Source organism: Haematobia irritans, chromosome 2, assembly GCF_050003625.1.
Source record: "Haematobia irritans isolate KBUSLIRL chromosome 2, ASM5000362v1, whole genome shotgun sequence".
Taxonomy (NCBI): domain Eukaryota; kingdom Metazoa; phylum Arthropoda; class Insecta; order Diptera; family Muscidae; genus Haematobia; species Haematobia irritans.
This window is the reverse complement of record NC_134398.1, coordinates 136,450,238-136,472,015: the sequence shown is the minus strand read 5'-3', so window position 1 is coordinate 136,472,015 and position 21,778 is coordinate 136,450,238.

Genomic DNA, 21,778 nt, shown 5'->3' with positions numbered 1-21,778 from the left:
TATTAAATTCAAGTTGACCTTAGCTCAAACATTTTTTCTTTCATGTTATGATACCCATTTTTAAGTGAAATCACTTAATTATAAGGACATATTAGAAAAATGCGTCTTCCATGCTAAGAAAAATTTGCATTCGTATTTTAAAGACATGAAATCTTTGACTTCACGACAATATTTTTTTCGGTGCATCGAAAACTACCATGACAAAAAAAGTTTCTTCAAAAGAATTTTTTCTTTATTTTATTTTACTTATTATCTTTAATCACTCCTTATAGCGAAAATTTATTTGAGTGTATAAAGTTTTCAGTATTTTTAGTTTGCACCAACAAGTAACTACATCTACAAAAGAGAGAAAAAATTTTTATTTCTATAGAAAATTTTGTCAAAATTTTATTTCTAAAGAAATTTTTTTTCGAATTTTGTTTCTATAGAAAATTTTGTCAAAATTTTATTTATATATAAAAATTTTGTCAAAATTTAATTTGTATATAATTTTTTTAAAAATTTTACTTCTATATAAAAATTTTGTTAAAATTTTATTTCTATATAAAAATTTTGTCAAAATTATATTTCTATATAAAAATTTTGTCAAAATTATATTTCTATATAAAAATTTTGTCAAATTTTTATTTCTAAAGAAAATTATATCAAAATTTTATTTTTATAGAAAAATTTATTTCAATAGAACATTTTTGTCAAAAATTTATGGTTTAGAAAATTTTGTCAAAATATTATTTCTAACGCTTTCTTTCACTAAATTTAATTAGAAGATATACATTAATTCCTTTACAGTAAATATAAGTCGTAAGTCTTGTTGTGCAGGATAAATAAATAAAATATGAACAACAAATATGAAATTTGTGACGTTCTTCTTCTTTGGCGAGAAAAATTTTGCAAAATGTACCAAAACATCCAAAAATTTACCAATCTACCAAAAATTAAAAAATCTACCAGTTTTGGCAACCGTGCCCTGGGACCATGTGAATATATGTCGGTTGAAATATATATGTAGGGGGTATATATAAATCTGATACGATTTGTCAAATTATTTCAGGCTGTCACATATCTGGTGATATTCTCCGAAACCGATAAAAGCATTAAAGAATATACTATCACTCTCCTTCGATCCTACCTAATAAACTCTGCTCGTATTTTAGGACCACACTGTATGACTTCGAGTGACTTTTGCCCCCATGCTCCAAAGGAAACATTAGTAAACTCTGTGAGCAATGTAGTGGCTGTGTTTGTTTATTTTTGGTTTCTCGAATTCGTGCCATAGGACCATTCATACTTGGGTGCGTGTTTAATTCGTTTGGCCTAAAAATAGTCACCGTGGGTTATTTACAACAGCAGGTATCACTTATTGCCGGAGGGAATGATAGCCTCAATGACTATTGGAAAATATTGTTACTCATCAAGCCTCACGGTATATTATCAATAATTTGCCTAAAGTTGCTGGCAGAAAATTGTTGATCATTCTGACATACAAAGTGACTATGTTGTCACAACTGTCACGGACACTGTGTCATTGTTGTAAGTTGCAGTTGCATGTATGATGAGGTACATCTTCAATCCATTCCAGACATGTAATGGTTTCTTGAAATACAAAGTGATGACTCTGATGACAAAAAAAACATTTCTTATTTCTCTTCCATTGGCGTTGGTATTTCTAAGAATAACCCAGTGAACATTATTTTAATGCAAAAAAAAAGAAACAAAGTTTTCAGCTAAGTTTTATCCATGGAATGAGAAATTTTCGTAAATGTCAAATGTGCCCTTGCGTCTGTCTAATAAACAAAAGTTCTGGTGATATACGACAACCATTATTAAGTATAAACGAGGAAGTAAAGTCGGGCGGGGCCGACTATTTTAGGTTGGGTTAAAGTGGTACGCCGATTTATTTTCAGGCACAATTATACTATTCAGTCCATTGTGATACCACACCAGTCCGACTATATTATACCCATTACCACTATGTGTACCAAAAATTTTGATACCAATTTAACTCCTTCAAATTTATTGGGAGCAATATAAAGGTTTATATTCCCAAAACTCTCTAGATTTACAATCGACTGAAAAAAAGCATGCCCGGTTCCAAAGATTTTATCTTTACTCTAAAAATGTTGGTATTGATTCCGAGCCAAAGAAGCGGAGAATACAAGTAAGGGCATTTTTAGGACACAATTCTCTTTTAAATTTGGGTTTTATGTTCTCGCTTCTAGGAAGCAAATTTTAATTTTTGGTTTTTTTCAGCTTTTTTCTTCATATGATATCAAAGTCCTTTAAAAACGAGTTAACGACAACTTTATTTTCCAAATTCAGACTCGACTTCTAGTAGAAATTATGCTATGTATCAAGTAAAAACGTCTTTAAAATAAAGTGTTGAAAAACATGTCCTATATTTCAACGATTTTTTGCTTTGTAGTCAAGATGCAAAAAGACAACAAATTTATAGACAATTTCATTAATTTTAAAGAATTTTTCTGAATTATTAAAGTCAACTTGACCTTAGCCCAAAATTTTTTTCTTTCATGTTATGATATCTATTTTTAAGTCAAATCACTTAATTATAAGGACAATACGAATTTATCGACTTGTGGACAAGGAAAAAAACTTAGAGAAATGCGTCTTCTATGCTAAGCAAAATTTTGTATTCGTATTTTAAAGACATGAAATCTTTGACCTTACGATGATATTTTTTTTCAGTGCAGGGACGAAACACATTGTTAGTAAAAAGAGATATATAAAGCTAGATCCATTTTTATGCAATCGAGAGAAATATGTATATGGGAGCTATATCTACGTCTGAACCTATTTCAAATAAATTTGGCATACTTGACAATACCATCAATTGTACTCTTTGTGTAAAATTTGAAGTAAATAAAGGCCAAATCTTGCTTCTGGGCCCAATTAAATCCATATCGGGCGAAAGATATATATGGGAGCTATATATAAATCCTGAACCGATTTCAACAAAATTTGGCATGCATACACCCATAGAAAAAATCGTGAACAGCATGGTAACTTCAAAACGATCCGTTCCCCAAAGTGGTCAGTCTGGCAACGTTAAAATGACACCAAGCGTTTTCAAAACTACAACCAGTGTTCATGATCTGAAAACGTAGTGGTTACCCAGCAAAAAGTGGAGCACTATTTCAGCAGGATTGTAAGGGAGAAAGGCAGTACCAATTGCTTACAAAACAACCGAATCAGCGATGATTTTTGTGGGGCGCTGATATAATTGCTTATTTTAATAGAAATATTGCTCAGAAGTGATATATAATCTTGAGTATAGCATTGTTGGTGCGAAGGAAAACAGCACTACCTTTCATGCATCTTTACTGCATTAATTGGTTGTAATAACGTAAACGAATGATCATAAACTAGTTTGATTACTCGTTTATGTTATTGCCACCGATTCATGCAGTGTGGATGCACTGCCTACTTTTTTGTATACCAAAAAGCGCAACTAAACTTTTACTGCTGAATTATTTTTTGCTGGGTACGAATTTATTAACAAAATAAAGATTTCCGCTACCGTGACTCGTTCGAGTCAATATGCGATAACAGTCGACGTAGCATATTGCACCACCACGACAATTTTTCATGGCCAAAAAAAAAAAAAAAACGAATACCGTTTATGAAATCGTGAACACCCGTGGACGAAATCGTGAACATTCCCTTTTGATTTTTTGTGAACGTTTCCATTTCATTCACGTCAGTTCACGATTGTGGGGCGCAATTTTTTAACTTTGTCATTTCTTTGTAACACATCGAAATATCGCTCTAAGATCCCATAATGTACATATATCCTGGATTGTGGTGAAATTCTGAGTCGATCTAGCCACGTCCGTCCGTCTTTTGAAATCACGCTAACTTTCGAACGAAAAAAGTTATCCAATTGAAACTTGACATAAATAGTTGTTACACACAACAAAATAATACATTTATTTTATGAATAGTGGTCACAAAATTTTTCCAAACACGGGATTCATAAATTATATGAAAACAATTCATAAAATAAAAAATACAGGTTTTCATTGACTATGAATGTGTACATAATATGAATGTAATTTTTATACCCTCCATCATAGGATGGGGGTATATTAACTTTGTCATTCCGTTTGTAACACATCGAAATATTGCTCTGAGACCCCATAAAGTATATATATTCTGGGTCGTGGTGAAATCCTGAGTCGATCCAAGCATGTCCGTCCGTCCGTCCGTCCGTCCGTCCGTCTGTTGAAATCACGCTAACTTCCGAACGAAACAAGCTATCGACTTGAAACTTGGCACAAGTAGTTGTTATCGATGTAGGTCGGACAGTATTGAAAATGGGCCATATCGGTCCACTTTTACGTATAGCCCCCATATAAAGGGACCCTCAGATTTGGCTTGTGGAGCCTCTAACAGAAGCATATTTCATCCGATCCGGCCGAAATTTGGTACATGGTGTTGGTATATGGTCTCTAAGAACCATGCAAAAATTGGTCCACATCGGTCCATAATTATATATAGCCCCCATATAAACCGATCCCCATATTTGGGTTGCGGAGCCTCAAGGAGAAGGAAATTTCATCCGATCCGGCTGAAATTTGGTACATTATGTTGGTATATGGTCTTTAATAACCATGCAAAAATTGGTCCACATCGCTCCATAACTATATATAGCCCCCATATAAACCGATCCCCAGATTTGGGTTGCGGAGCCTCAAAGGGAAGCAAATTTCATCCGATCCGGCTGAAATTTGGTACATGATGTTGGTATAGGGTCTCTAACAACCATGCAAAAATTGGTCCTCATCGGTCCATAATTATATATAGCGCCTATATAAACCGATCCCCAGATTTGGGTTGCGGAGCCTCAAAGAGAAGCAAATTTCATCCGATCCGCCTGAAATTTGGTACATGGTATTGTTATATGGTCTCTAATAACCATGCAAAAATTGGTCCACATCGGTTCATAATTATATATAGCCCCCATATAAGCCGATCCCCAGATTTGGCTTGCGAAGTCTCCAAGAGAAGCAAATTTCATCCAATCCGGAGCCTCTTGGAGGAGGCCGGTTCCGGTTCAAATTAGGAAAGTGGTGTTAGTATATGGTCGCTAACAACCATACCAAAATGGGTCCAATCACACAAAAATTGGTCCATATCGATTCATAATCATGGTTGCCACTAGAGCCAAAAATAATCTACCAAAATTTTATTTATATAGAAAATTTTGTCAAAATTGTATTTCTATAGAAAATTTTGTCAAAATTTTATTTCTAGAGAAAATTTAGTTAAAATTTTATTCGGTTCATAATAAAATTTACATCATTGTCAAAATTTTATTTCTATAGAAAATTTTGTCAAAATTTTATTTCTATAGAAAATTTTGTTCAAATTTTATTCGGTTCATAATCATGGTTGCCACTCGAGCCAAAAATAATCTACCAAGATTTTATTTCTATAGAATATTTTGTCAAAAGTTTATTTCTATAGAAAATTTTGTTAATATTTTATTTCTGTAGAAATTTTTGTCAAAATTTTTTTCTATAGAAAATTTTGTCAAAATTTTTATTTCTATAGAAAATTTTGTGAAAATTTTATTTCTATAGAAAATTTTGTTAAAATTTATTTCTGTAGAAAATTTTGTCAAAATTTTATGTCTACTTTGTCAAACTGAATTATATACTATTGGATCGATCTTTTTTGATTTAATATATACCATGTATGGACTTACATACAATTTAGAAATGGTGTTAGGAGGTTTTAAGATACCTTGCCATCGGCAAGCGTTACCGCAACCTAAGTAATTTGATTGTGGATGGCAGTGTTTAGAAGAAGTTTCTACGCAATCCATGATGGAGGGTACATAAGCTTCGGCCTGGCCGAACTTACGGCCGTATATACTTGTTAATATTATAAACGAAGTATACATATTTTTGTCATTGAAAAATATGAACTTTTACATAATATATACTAAAACGTCATGCATTATATGTAACTTTTCTTTTAAATTGTTTCCCCTGATTGTTAATGCCTGCATAATTAGTCAAAATGTATGAACCGATTTATTAAAACCCGCATTAAAATCCGGCCAGCAAAAAACATATTTTTAAAATATTTTATATTATTAATAAACATGAGCACCAACGCTTCCAGTTAATATTGTTTTTCGTCAATAAAAAATCTTCGAAACGCGACGGCGACTCAAACTGTACTGAAAAAATCAAACACAACAAAATCACGTGTTGCCTTCAAAACGTTACGTTTCGGTTTGTGTCTCGTATTATATGATTGTATTGTATACATATGAGAGTAACTCTATGCTGTGGCTCTCTCACGCTAAGAGAAAACCAATATTTTTGATAGATTAAGTAAAATTTCATTAATTTTATGAAACCGTCTCTACATATTATTAAAAATTTCATAATTTCATAACAAGTATTTATGAAAACAATATATTATGTAAGTGTACACATTTTTTTTTATGAAAAATTCCATAAATTTATAAAAATGTACAAATTTATGTACAAATTCATATTTTATTGTTTTTTGTGTATTTATGTAGGTCGGATGGTATTGCAAATGGGCCATATCGGACCACTTTTACGTATAGCCCCATATAAACCGACCACCAGCTTTGGCTTGCGGAGCCTCTTAGAGAAGCAAAATATATCCGATTGGTACATGGTGTTAGTATAGGGTCTCTAACAACCATGCCAAAATAGGTCCATATCGGTCCATAATTATATATAGCCCCCATATAAGCCGATCCCCAGATTTGACCTTCGGAGCCTATTAAAGGAGCAAAATTCATCCGATCCGGTTGAAATTTGGTACGTGGTGTTAGTATATGGTATCTAACAACCATGCAAGAATTGGTCCATATCGGTCCATAATTATATATAGCCCCCATATAAACCGATTCCCAAATGTGACCTCCGGAGCCACCTGAAGGAGCAAATTTCATCCGATTCAATTGAAAATTTGTATTTTGTGTAAGTATATGAACACTAACAACCATACAAAAATTAGTCCGTATCGGTCCATATTTATATATAGCCCCCATATAAATCGATCTCCAGATTTAACCTCCGGAGCATCTTGGGGGAGCAAACTTCATCCGATTCGGTGCAAATTTGGTACATGCCAAACGTAGTTCACTTCGACCTATATATTTATACATATATAACCCCATATAAAGCGACCCCCATATTTCAATTCTAGCACTATAATTGCCGCGCAAAAGTTCATATCGGTTCTTAATTATTTGTAGACTTCCCTATATATACCTTTTTTGTCTAATATATACCCCGTATGGATTAAATTACAATTTAGAAGAGTCGCGTGAATTTGCGCGAGTCACGTGAATTATCGTGAATCGTGCGTGGACGTCAGTCTTTAAAAATAGTTCGTGCGTGAATACTGGTTTTCATTTCCTGTATGTGCGTGAGTGTGATTGGCTACACGTATCGTGCGTGAATAAATATTATGCTTCTTGAATGTGCGTGAGTGTGAGTGAAATTTCATTCACGCGCCCACCACTATTATCAATTGCACTCCTTATGCATAATTTGAAGCAAATCGGGGTAAAACTCTGGCTTCTGGGACCATATATGTGCATATCGGACGAAAAATATATGTGGGAGCTATAACTAAATCTGAACCGATTTGGCTGATATTTTGCAAGTTTTCCGAGACTCACAAAGTATTCGGATGTATGGAATTTGAAGAAGATCGCTTGATAAACATGCCAAATTTTACCAGATCGGTGATAACTATATATGGCAGCTATGTCTAAATTTGAACCGATTTCTTCCAAAATCAATATTGAAGGAGTTAAATTGGTTAACAAAATTTTGGTATACATAGTGGTGAAGGGTATATTATAATCGGCGCCTCCCGACTTTAGACTGTACTTACTTGTTATTTTAAAGAAGCAGCATCTTTAGCTCGGATTCATCACCAAAATACTTATGGAAATGTGAAGATATTTTCAAGTAAACTTTTGTTGAGTGTAAATTATAAAAAAATACAATTGATCTAATATGAAAGATCATGCAACCTAAGTTTTAGGTTACGCCATTTACACAAGACTAAAGAAAATTATTTTTAAATAAATAAATAAATTTTAATGAAAAGAAAGGTCACAATCTTCTCTTTGATATTTGAGAACTTCCAAGTTCCTGTTTTGGGGCATAATAGAACCCTATTGATTTTGGAAGAAATCCGTTCAGATTTAGATATATATTAGCTCCCATATAGCCGACTTAAATTTTAAGTCTATAGATTATAAATTTTGTTCAGATGGAGTCAGATTTACAGATATGTATTTGGGACAAAAACCTTTGGATTTGATATAGTATCGAAAATGTGGATTTACAAATTGCTGCAGGGTATAATATAGTCGGCCCCGCCCGACTTTCCTTACTTGTTTTTATACCCTCCACCATAGGATGGGGGTATATTAACTTTGTCATTCCGTTTGTAACACATCGAAATATTGCTCTAAGCATAAAGTATATATATTCTGGGTCGTGGTGAAATTCTGGGTCGATCTGAGCATGTCCGTCCGTCCGTCCGTCTGTTGAAATCATGCTAACTTCCGAACGAAACAAGCTATCGACTTGAAACTTGGCACAAATAGTTGTTATTGATGTAGGTCGGACAGTATTGAAAATGGGCCATATCGGTCCACTTTTACGTATAGCCCCCATATAAACGGACCCCAAAATTTGGCTTACGATTGCTCTAAGAGAAGCAAATTTCATCCGATCCGGCTGAAATTTGGTACATGGTGTAAATATATGGTCTCTAACAACCATGCAAAAATTTGTCCATATCGGTCCACTTTTATGTATAGCCCCCATATAAACAGATCCCCAAATTTGGCTTGCGATTGCTCTAAGAGAAGCCAATTTCATCCGATCCGGCTGAAATTTGGTACATGGTGCTAGTATATGGTCTCTAACAACCATGCAAGAATTGGTCCAAATCGGTCCATAATTATATATAGCCCCCATATAAATCGATCCCCAGATTTGTCCTCCGGAGCCTCTTGGTTATATATAGCCGATCCCCAATCACACAAAAATTGGTCCATATCGATTCATAATCATGGTTGCCACTCGAGCCAAAAATAATCTACCAAGATTTTATAGAAGACATTGCCAAAATGTTATTTCTATAGAAAATTTTGTCAAAATTTTATTTCTATAGAAAATTTTGTCAAAATTTTATTTCTATAGAAAATTTTGACAAAATTTTATTTCTATAGAAAATTTTGTCAAAATTTTATTTCTATAGAAAATTTTGTCAAAATTTTATTTCTATAGAAAAAATTTTCAAAATTTTATTTCTATTGAAAATATTATCAAAATTTTACTTCTATAGAAAATGTTTTCAAAATTTTATTTTGTCAAAATGTTATTTCTATAGAAACTTTACACTTAATTATATACGTATTTAATCGGCCTTCTTATACCCTCCATCATAGGAAGGGGGTATATTAACTTTGTCATTCCGTTTGTAACACATCGAAATATTGCTCTAAGACCCCATAAAGTATATATATTCTGGGTCGTGGTGAAATTCTGAGTCGATCTAAGCATGTCCGTCCGTCCGTCTGTTGAAATCACGCTAACTTCCGAACGAAACAAGCTATCGACTTGAAACTTGGCACAAGTAGTTGTTATCGATGTAGGTCGGATGGTATTGAAAATGGGCCATATCGGTCCACTTTTACGTATAGCCCCCATATAAAGGGACCCTCAGATTTGGCTTGTGGAGCCTCTAACAGAAGCATATTTCATCCGATCCGGCTGAAATTTGGTATATGGTGTTGGTATATGGTCTCCAACAACCATGCAAAAATTGGTCCACATCGGTCCATAATTATATATAGCCCCCATATAAACCGATCCCCAGATTTGGCTTGCGGAGCCTAAAAGAGAAGCAAATTTCATCCAATCCGGTTGTAATTTGGAACATGGTGTTAGTATATGATCTTTAACAACCGTGCCAGAATTGGTCCATATCGGTCCATAATTATATATAGCCCCCATATGAAACATTCTCCAGATTTGACCTCCGGAGCCTCTTGGAGGAGCAAAATTCATCCGATCCGGTTCAAATTAGGAACGTGGTGTTAGTATATGGTCGCTAACAACCATACCAAAATTGGTCCAATCACACAAAAATTGGTCCATATCGGTTCATAATCATGGTTGCCACTAGAGCCAAAAATAATCTACCAACATTTTAGTTCTATAGAAAATTTTGTCAAAATTTAATCTTAGAGAAAATTTTGTTAAAATTTTATTCTGTTAATAATAAAATTTTCATCATTGTCAAAATTTTATTTCTATAGAAAATTTTGTCAAAATTTTATTTCTATAGAAAATTTTGTTCAAATTTTATTCGGTTCATAATCATGGTTGCCACTCGAGCCAAAAATAATCTACCAAGATTTTATTTCTATAGAAAATTTTGTCAAAAGTTTATTTCTATAGAAAATTTGTTAAAATTTTATATCTGTAGAAATTTTTGTCAAAATTGTCTTTCTATAGAAAATTTTGTCAACATTTTTATTTCTACAGAAAATTGTGTGAAGATTTTATTTCTATAAATTTTTATTGTCTTTCTATAGAAAATTTTGTCAACATTTTTATTTCTACAGAAAATTGTGTGAAAATTTTATTTCTATAAATTTTTATTCTATACAATTTAGAAGATGGTGTTAGGAGGTGTTAAGATACCTTGCCATCGGCAAGCGTTACCGCAACTTAAGTAATTCGATTGTGGATGGCAGTATTTAGATGAAGGAGTAAGGAATTTTCTGACCCATTTGTTACAAGAAACTTATATACTTCACTTGTGCGTCCTATCCTGGAATATGGATCTGTAATTTGGGACCCACCAAATTCATTGCAATCGTATTGAATCTGTTCAGAAACAATTTTTACTGTTGTGTTTACGTCGGAATAACTGGACACCTCAAACCTTGCCGTCTTACAAAGAAAGACTATCGCGCATCAAATTACCTACACTGAAAAGTAGACGTACCATGCTGAATATCTGTTTTATGGTTGATTTAATTAACGGAAGATTTAAACCTGACTTCCTTATTAACAGCATATCATTCAATGTACCCTTTAGACCTACCCGCAACTTTGAACTGCTCCACATTGAATATTTTCGAACGAACTTTGAAAACAACGATCCACTTCGCCGTCTTTGTAATGAATTCAATAAATTTTATTATTATCTTGATTTGTCAGAAGAGAAATACAATGTAAAGAAAAAGATAACATTATTATTAAATACTTGATATATTAACAAACGATATGTATATAATGTAATATATTACTGTTAGTCTGTAAGGGTTTAATCCATAGATGAAAATAATAAAAAAAAAAAGTTTCTACGCAATCCATGATGGAGGGTACATAAGCTTCGGCCTGGCCGAACTTACGGCCGTATATACTTGTTTATTTTAATATATACCACGCATGGACTATGTGGTATATATACGGTGTTAGGAAGTTTTAAGATACCTTGCCATCAGCTTCAGTAGAAGTTTCTACGCAATCCATGGTGGAGGGTACATAAGCTTCGGCCTGGCCGAACTTACGGCCGTATATACTTGTTTTTTTTTATGCAAATTCTTATCATTTAAACACATTTTTGGATAAACTTTTTTTTACATTTTCAGTATTAATTTTCAGTGAGAAAGAGCGAAAAACTAACGCATACGTCTCTCAGACGTAGATAAGTTCTCTAGGGTTAATATAAAGCAAATCATTTTAAAGTTTAGTTTAATGATTAAATAAATAATCTTTCATCTAAACGATATATTGAATCCTTGGATCAAAGATAAAAACACTTTAAATTTAGATTTAGACTTGTGGACTTTGCATATTTGTTTAAAGTCTTTTGAAATTAAGATTTTTTTTATATCACAAGAAGGGATGTAGATGAAATTCTGGTTGACCAAAGTCAATGCCATTCTATGTTATGGTTTGCAACTTAGGAGATCTTCTGGTACACTGGTAAGAAATCTATCTCCAAGTTTTCCCTTCCAACATTGTTTGCTGGTCTATCTTGGACAAAAGATTAATTGAATTCCCGCTGTTTGGCTATTAATCTTACTTACACTAGCTGGCTTTCAAAGCATTTAACTAAATACTACTACTGTTCCATGGCGAAGGTGCAACTAAATGAGCTTTCTCACCACAAATGCAGCAACTCATATTAACGTATGCAACAACGCATCTTGCACAGGTTTCCGGCAGATTTTCCATGTAAAGCATCTTCAGTGTTTTTTTTTTGTGAGGGGGCTATTTTTTGTTCATCTCTTCTCTCCTTTCCATGAAATATGGAATTGTTTTTTAAGATTTTTTAGTACTTTATGCGTGCCCGGTGGTTGTTTTTAGTGGTGTCAACTAATAGCTCCATCCCATCCCCATAGAGCATACAAATAGATGGATAATGGCATAGTGACAGTGGCAAAGGGAGATCTTTTGCTGGAGCTGTAAATTACTTTTATGACCATTTTGTGTTGAGAGGAGAATTTTTTCTGTGTTTTTTTTTTTTGTTGGTGAGCACTGAAAAGTAGTTGGCTTCGTTTTTTTTTTGTTTCTTTTGTAAATCTCCTCCATCTATTATTTCAATGGAATTTTAATTTGTTTATGACACGTCCACATAGCCTGTGTGTGGCGATGCAATTTCCTTTTTTACTACGCTCTATGCTTTACTCACGTATATCTTTGGCAAAGAGCACGGAGACGGAGGAAGCATCCATGGCTGGATCCGAGTTGGAGGTGATTCCATCTCCATATGTTTGGTGGTGCTATTAGATAAATTAAGTGTTTATACAAAGATTTAGCCGTTATTGTCGCCATTCATTTTATCCCGGATTACACTTGTGACTATCGCCATCGATTTATGGCATTTCGTCTGTAATATTTTGTCATTTTTAGAGATTTACTTGGGGTGCTATCAATCACTTTAATGTTGGCTTTTATTGGTATTCACTCAAATCTATGAGTGTGATGAACTTTAAATGAGGTGTCTGTTTATATATGGTCGTTATATATTCCAAAATCTATGATTATGACAAGATTTCATAAGAAATTTCGATAATATACATATCCAAAGTGATTCCATCAGCAGATTAATAAACGAATTAATTTCATATATCTCCTATTGCATATTTGAGAAGCATACTGGTGTGGTGTGGATCCAAATTTGGTCCACACAGATGCCGGAATTTCTCCTCAAATTCGTTTATCTTTCCCAATGCATAATTAAGTATAATGCAACGATGGAAAATTGTACAACTGAATTTGCTACACTCCGATATTAGAATTTCCACTTCAAATTTGACTTAGACTACAAGTAATGTAATCATACTGAAAAAGATATAGGACCAATGTGAAGGAATTTGCTTCATTAATTTTGAAACAATAAATTTACACAGCTTTAAGGATAAATTTCTTTAAAATAAGGAATTTTTTATGAAAAGACGGACCAAATCGTTTTCTTTAAACTTGCTTATTAAATTTAGACTACGAATCTATCACTCCGTTACGGTCTTAAGTCTTTAACATAAGGACAATTTTCCTTAAAGTAAAGAAACATATTTTTGATTTAAATAAACCTTTAAATTCACTGAGATATTGGATTGAAAATAGAAAATATAGCGACTTTTTTGAGGATATTATAAAATTAATGGCTTAACGATTTTTTGAAATCTGTTATAATTTGTCCACCAGATCATGGATGGTATACTAATTTTGTCATACCGTTTGTAACACATCGAAATAATGGTCTCAGAGCTCATATATCTTCTGGATTGTGGTGAAGTTCTGAATCGATCTAGCGATGTCCGTCCGTCTGTTGAAATCACGGTAACTTCCAAATGAAACAAGCTATCGAATTCAAACATTACACATGTAGCCATTATTTACTTAGGTCAGATGGTATTGCAAATAAGCCATGTCTAGGTATAGCCCCCATGTAAATTGACCCCAAAATTTGATTTCCGGATCGTCTTGGATGAGAAAATTTATCCGATCCGTTTTGAATTTTGGTACGTTGTCTGGGTATTCTCCCTCTAACACCCATGCAAAATATGGTTCATATCGGGGAGCCAACGTGGTGTAATGGTTAGCATGCCCACCTTGCATACACAAGGTCGTGGATTCGATTCCTGCTTCGACCGAACACCAAAAAGTTTTTCAGCGGTGGATTGTCCCAACTCAGTAATGCTGGTGACATTTCTGAGGGTTTCAAAGAGTCTCTAAGTGGTTTCACTGCAATGTGAAACGCCGTTCGTACTCGGCTATAAAAAGGAGGTCCCTTGTCATTGAGCTTAACATGGAATCGGGTAGCACTCAGTGATAAGAGAGAAGTTCACCAATGTGGTATCACAATGGACCGAATAGTCTAAGTGAGCCTGATACATCGGGCTGCCACCTAACCTAACCTATGGTTCATATCGAATCATAATTATGCACTGAAAAAACAGTGAACCCATCAGGAAGAAAAATTTCGGTTAATTTTAGAAAATTTTAACTAAACAGTATAACAAATGCTGGCATCACTCCGATGTTATAAAAATAAGTAAATATTTTTCGACAAATTCAAGAAAATTTATTAGACATAATTAAGTTTTTTCATTTGTTAAAGAAAATTTTGTAGTTTGAAAGAAAAACTTGGAGTTCAAAATTGCAAGAATGTCTTTAGTGACATACGAAGTTCATGATAGACGCATTTTTGGTAAAATTTATAAAATTTAAAGAAATTCTGAACTATTTTGTGGAAGACACGAATTGAGTTAATCTTTATACTTCATTTGAGTACATTTTTTTCCTCGGGTTTAGTTAATTTAACTAACGTACACAAAAAATTATTAGAGTAAAGAAAACTTTCTCCAAACATAATAATTCTATGAACTAAAATAAAGTTAAATTGGCTTTAGTGAAATAGAGAGTTCACTTTTTTTTGAGTGTATAGCTCCTAATATCAGACATTTCTCTTCAGATTGTGATGAAATCTCCATAACCATGTACTCCTTAATGCTCATAAATATGGAAATGCGGGTTTTCCCCCAAACCTATACCATTGATATCCCACAAACAGTGTTTACTAATTCAGTAGGGGTGGTTAAGGGTATTATATAGTCGGCCCCGCACGACTTTCTACTTTACTCACTTGTTTATTATTATACCAAATACAATGGAAAATCCTACATAAATTTTCAAATTCTGGGGGAGGGGTCTAAATTTTTCTGGAGTGCTAAGGATTTTCTACACTAAAAAAAAGCATGCCCGGTTCCAAAGATTTTGTCTTTACTTTAAAAATTTTGGTATTGATTCCGAGCCAGAGAAGCGGAGTATATAAGTAAGGATACTTTTAAGACACAATTCTCTTTTAAATTTAGGTGTTGTGTACTTGCTTCTAGGAAGCAAAATTTAATTTTTCGCTTATTCACCTTTTTTTCATGATATGCTGTCAAAGTCCTTTAAAAACGAGTTAACGACAACTTTGATTTCCAAATTAAGACTCGACTTCCAGTAGAAATTATGCTAGGTTTCAAGTAAAAAACGTCTTTAAAATAAAGTGTTGAAAACATGTCCTACATTTGAACGATTTTTTGCTTTGTAGTCAAGATGTAAAAAGACAACAAATGTAAAGACAATTTCATTAAATTTAAAGAATTTTTCTGGATTATTAATGTCAAGTTGACCTTAGCCCAAACATTTTTTCTTTCATGTTATGATACCCATTTTTAAGTGAAATCACTTAATTATAAGGACAATACGACTTCATTGAAAAGTTTTTCGACTTTTGGACAAGGAAAAAATCTTTATATTAGAGAAATGCGCCTTCTATGCTAAGCAAAATTTGCATTCGTATTTTAAAGACATGAAATCTTTGACCTCACGACAATATTTTTTTCAGTGTACGCTTATAATATAACCACGACTTCTTTCCCATTTTTCGTGAAAATATTTTATTTAAGTTAACAAATATATAGCTGCCAAAAAGTAGTTTGGATCCCCAAAAAATTTTTTTTTTTCACGGAATCGAAGTGGAGCAAAATTTGTACAACTCCGGTGAGGAAGTAGATTCTTTTTCGCTTTCGGCGATAACGTTTATCAAACATTTCAAAAAACACTGTTTATGAGGTTTCTATTTTCAAGATAGTTAATGGAAATTATTCAATGCAAATTCCAATAAACCGGCGCCATAAAATTGCCTTTCATATGATTACCATTTACAACGCTTTGGTTTGGTCCTTTAAGTGCTTAAATAACCCCTCGTAATTGATCTAACTGATAAAATTGTTAACAGAATATAAATTAGAAATTTCTCATATTTACTCAATACTTATAGATTTTTAAACAATGTCTGCATCTTTGAATTTCCATTCCCATTCCATTTTTCTCCTTCTGCTAAGGAGGCTCCAAAGATTCGCATATTTAGATAATCATAAAAGTTATATCTCTCATCTATAAAACGTTTTCTTCAGTTTAAATATTCTCATGAGCACAATGAGAAAATCTTTCCATTTTCCTATGTCTTCAAAAAATAGGCTCCACAGTTTCGCATATTTGGATTATCAACAAAATATATCTCCCATACAAATCAATAAAAAGATTGCTTAACTTTAAATGTTCTCATGACCACAATGAACATTAATCTTCTGGGTTAGATAATCAAAAGAAATTTTCCTGGAAAATTCCTTTTACTGCACTCTTTAAGGCTAAGATTTGGGATAATTGCTCAACCCTTAGACCTGAATAAATTAAAACAAAAAAACTCAGATGCATAGAACAAATTTGCTTAGGGAACAAATTCTCATGCTAGGGTCAAGCTTGCTCCATCCACTAAAGCCTTTCTCAATTCCCCCTGAAACAATCAATATATCAATGGGGAAATATTAAATTATAAATACAAACAGTAGTTCAATGCATTTGGACCCCCCCCCCTCACCCTTCGAGGAAAACAAAAAAATATATTTCCGATAATATTTTGAAGTTAATTTGTTTTATCATCTCCCCAAAGGTATTGTCATCGATAGCATTGTCGGCGGCCAGCTATGGCGCTTTACGTTATCGGGCGTCGAGCATCTCATAATAAAGCACAAGAGCATCACATAGAGCCTGGTTTAAATGGCAGTAGCGTGTGACTTATTCAGATGTATGTAAATTTCCTAATATACAAACGGCGGGTGATCGGCAATCCAATCATTGGTGACTGTGAATCAAAGGCGTTTCATTAAGAAAACAGTGACAATATATTAAATTAGTCGTCGCCAGCTGAGTGAGTGGCTGACTAAATGGCCCAGTCAGCTACATACGTTAATGCGACTGTGTGTGGTCGGTCAATTGGAGTACTACAGTTGGGAGGGGGAGAAATCCATTTAATATCGATCACTAATTAATAAACATTTAGATTTCTATATATTTTAGTTAAATTTGTTAAACCGAAAATTTTTGTTTATGGGATCTCTATCTCCCCTCCCCACATAATTTGCGTCTGCGCATAGAGTTTGGAGTTGATTTTGTTTGTTTGTTGCTAGAGAAAGAGATATTTTTTGTGTTTGGTTGAAAATGAGATATAAATCTGCTGGGAACCTTTGATATTTTAACCTTTTGCCTTGCAGACTCTGACTCTTTTTAAGTGCTTGGCAATTGCTTAGCTCGGTGTGGCCAGACCCCATATGGAGTTGTCTCACCCCCCCCTGAAGAGCTCGAAAGCAAGTAGCATTGTATCAGTGGCTATTGCTGGATGGCTATATGGCTGGTATGACTATTGCCTCTACTCCAAAGGTTGTAACATTGAGAAATAAAATTATTAACCTTTTTCGCCAATTTTATCTATTTCAAGTTCTATTTCTATGCTATGAGTGAGATTTTTGTATGAATCATATTAATGTTTTGTGATCATAGAAATGATTTCACAATCGTAGAAATGAATTTTTGTTTTCAAAATATTTTCTTGAGAAATACAGATTATCATCTATGGTTTATGTTAATTTTTAAGTTTCAAACATTTATCAATGTTATTTCACATTAAATTTAAGTCGAAAAGATTTTGTTTATAATTCCTCTACACTGAATTGATATATCGTTGGGGTTATTAAAGCTTTATTTCGCCTATAAGCGCGTCGATTTGTAATATTTTAACACTTTTGATAAAATTGTACCCACTACTGTGAGACAGGGCATTATAAATTAGTGAATATTTTTGCAAAATACATAAGGAAGTGATATAGTCATATAAAATATCTAACGTAATGATCTATTAATTTCTACGAAGGACGAAACCATAAAAACGAGCATCCTGCACGGATGAAAAAGACTGTTTTTCATATGTTTGGCTATAAACATTATATGTTTGGAACACAAATTTTTAAACACAATATTTTTGAGTGCAAGCATATAATGTTCATAAACTAGCATAACATGTTTGGGACATATATGTTAATATGTTAGAACATATTATGTTTGGGACATAAAATGTTTTTAAATATAATATGCTTGGATGCAAACATATATTAATTTAGAAATAGCCTATAAACATATATGTGTTTAGTAGCTTGGAGCGCTATTTAACAGGGAGCGATATTGAATTAAGTTGGTGGTTGTTGCTTGTTATTACAAAATTAACATTTTATTTTTCCTTGGGCAATTGATCAGCTACTTCTTTGATCCTTACAAACTGTGTGGTCCGCTGTTCGAATCCCCGTCCGGCAAAAGGTAAAATTAAAATAAAAAAAATCATACAATTGAATAATTTCTTCTACAATGTTTGTATTACAGAAAAAGGTGCTAAGAACTAAAAAATCTCGTGGAAGTGAGAAAGATGTGGGGGAATATACAATTGGGCAGAAACAAAATTTTGAGCATTCAGGTCGGAAACCTATGTTGTTAGCACCTATATTACCTGTTTATTTTCATAATTCATTATGATTGTAAATATATAAATAAATAAATAAAATTTTGAGCACAATATTGTTTGGGAGAATTTTTTTTAAGCATATAATATTTGTGGGTGCAAAATGCTTCCAAACATATTATATGGTCACATAATAACATATTGTTTTTTGGAAGACAACATTATTGAATTTGGATGCAAAAATACAAAATGTTTGGAACTTAGACTACCCAAACATATTTTGTTTAGACCAATATGCTTTCAAACATATTATATATTGGAAGAGATCAAACATATAAATGTTTGGGCAATGCCCAAAAATATATATGCTTGAAGCAAAATATGTTTGGGAGTATATGTTACAGAAGCGATTTTTTGTGAGCGTGTGGCTTAACCCTCTGTATCATAGTGTAGACTGTAGGCAACATACCGTTCGAATGCCTCAAAATTAATAGCAATAACTTCTTTTGCTCAATCACGCACTGTATCCCGTGGTTTACATACTGAGCTAATAAACTTGTAAAAATAGAACAATTCTTTATTGACTATTGGAATTTACGAAAAAGTGCCGGTTTGCTGTGACTTCAAAAAATAATAAAAAAATTGTTGTGATTGCGTTTTGTGTAATCTTCATAAATTGGAGAGGTAAATGTTTGAGCTTTATTGTAGAATGTTCTTTTTGAACAATTTTTACGTTTTTTTTTTGTTTTTGGTGTCAAATACTGTTTGGCAACACAACCAATTTGTGGGAGTTTCTCTTCAAATAACAAAAATAAATGAAAATTTAAAAATACGTGTATTTTATTTTTTTGTTATCATCTCCAATACAAAAAATCATACAAATCGGAGTTCATGAGTGATAGAGGGTTAACTTGCCTTAATGTATAAAAATTTAAAGCTAATTTTATAAATTTAATCAAAATGTCCACATCTTAGAGAATTTTTTTAAGGATAAATTTATATGCTTCAAATGCTACATGATGATACATCCCCCGCCAAATATATAATTTTTACACCGAAACATATGAAAAACAGTATTTTTCGTCCGTGTACAGTATTTTTCGTACCGTGAGAGTTTTTTGAATTCCTTCGAAAATTTTAAACTAGTATCACCAAAACAATTCGTTTGTTATAAATATTTTATTTTTTCAACAAAAAAAAATATTTTTGAACGAACAAAACTGTTCATTTCGTTTATGTCAAGCACTGTTCTTTTCTGACTTTAAGTCTTTAATAACACATTTTACAGTTTCATAGAAAAATTAAATATATTTGGTAGTATATAATGTTGAACATCTTTTCGGAATCTTCCGAACATATCTGGAATATATGTAAAAAAAAAAACAACAAAAAACTTTTTGGTATTGGTCGAAGCAGGGATCGAACCCAGGCGGACGTACCAACCACTGCTCACCGGTGCCCAACTAAATGTATGTTTCTGGTAAACAAAATTTGTTTAATCGGCTAGTGGGCGCCACAAACTATGCTATATAAATATAACTTATAACGATAATTGTTTATTGATGCCAATAACAGCTACGTAGCCCAGTGGATAGCGTGTCGGCATACAAATTGCATGGTCCGCGGTTCGATTCTCCGTCCAGGCAAAAGGTAAAATTAAAAAAAAATAATAAAATCCAATAATTTCTTCTACATTGTTTGTATTACAGAAAAAGGTGCTAAGAACTAAGAAACCTCGTGGAAGTGAGAAAGACCTGAAGGAAAATGCAATTAGCCAGAAAAGATCGTTTTTTTACCCTCCACCATAGGTATATTAACTTTGTCATTCCGTTTGTAACACATCGTAATATTGCTCTAAAACCCCATAGGTTAGGTTAGGTTAGGTTAGGTGGCAGCCCGATGTATCAGGCTCACTTAGACTATTCAGTCCATTGTGATACCACAGTGGTGAACTTCTCTCTTATCACTGAGTGCTGTCCGATTCCATGTTAAGCTCAATGACAAGGGACCTCCTTTTTTATAGCCGAGTCCGAACGGCGATCCACATTGCAGTGAAACCACTTAGAGAAGTTTTAAAACCCTCAGAAATGTCACCAGCATTACTGAGGTGGGTTAATCCACCGCTGAAAAACTTGTTGGTGTTCGGTCGAAGCAAGAATCGAACCCACGACCTTGTGTATGCCAGGCGGGCATGCTAACCATTGCACCACGGTGGCTCCCATAAAGTATATATATTCTGGGTCGTGGTGAAATTCTGAGTCGATCTAAGCATGTTCGTCCGACCATCCGTCCGTCCGTCTGTTGAAATCACTCTAGTTTCTTAACGAAACAAGCTATCGACTTGAAACTTGGCACAAGTTGTTCTTGATGTAGGTTAGGTTAGGTTAGGTGGCAGCCCGAAGTATCAGGCTCACTTAGACTATTCAGTCCATTGTGATACCACATTGGTGAACTTCTCTCTTATCACTGAGTGCTGCCCGATTCCGTGTTAAGCTCAATGACAAGGGACCTCCTTTTTATAGCCGAGTCCGAACGGCGTTCCACATTGCAGTGAAACCACTTAGAGAAGCTTTGAAACCCTCAGAAATGTCACCAGCATTACTGAGGTGGGATAATCCACCGCTGAAAAACTTTTTGGTGTTCGGTCGAAGCAGGAATCGAACCCACGACCTTATGTATGCAAGGCGGGCATGCTAACCATTGCACCACGGTGGCTCTTGATGTAGGTCGGATGGTATTGCAAATGGGCCATATCGTACCATTTTTACGTATAGCCCCCATATAAACGGACCCCCAGATTTGGCTTGCGGAGCCTCTAAGAGTAGCAAATTTCATCCGATCCGGCTGAAATTTGGTACATGGTATTAGTATATAGTCGCTA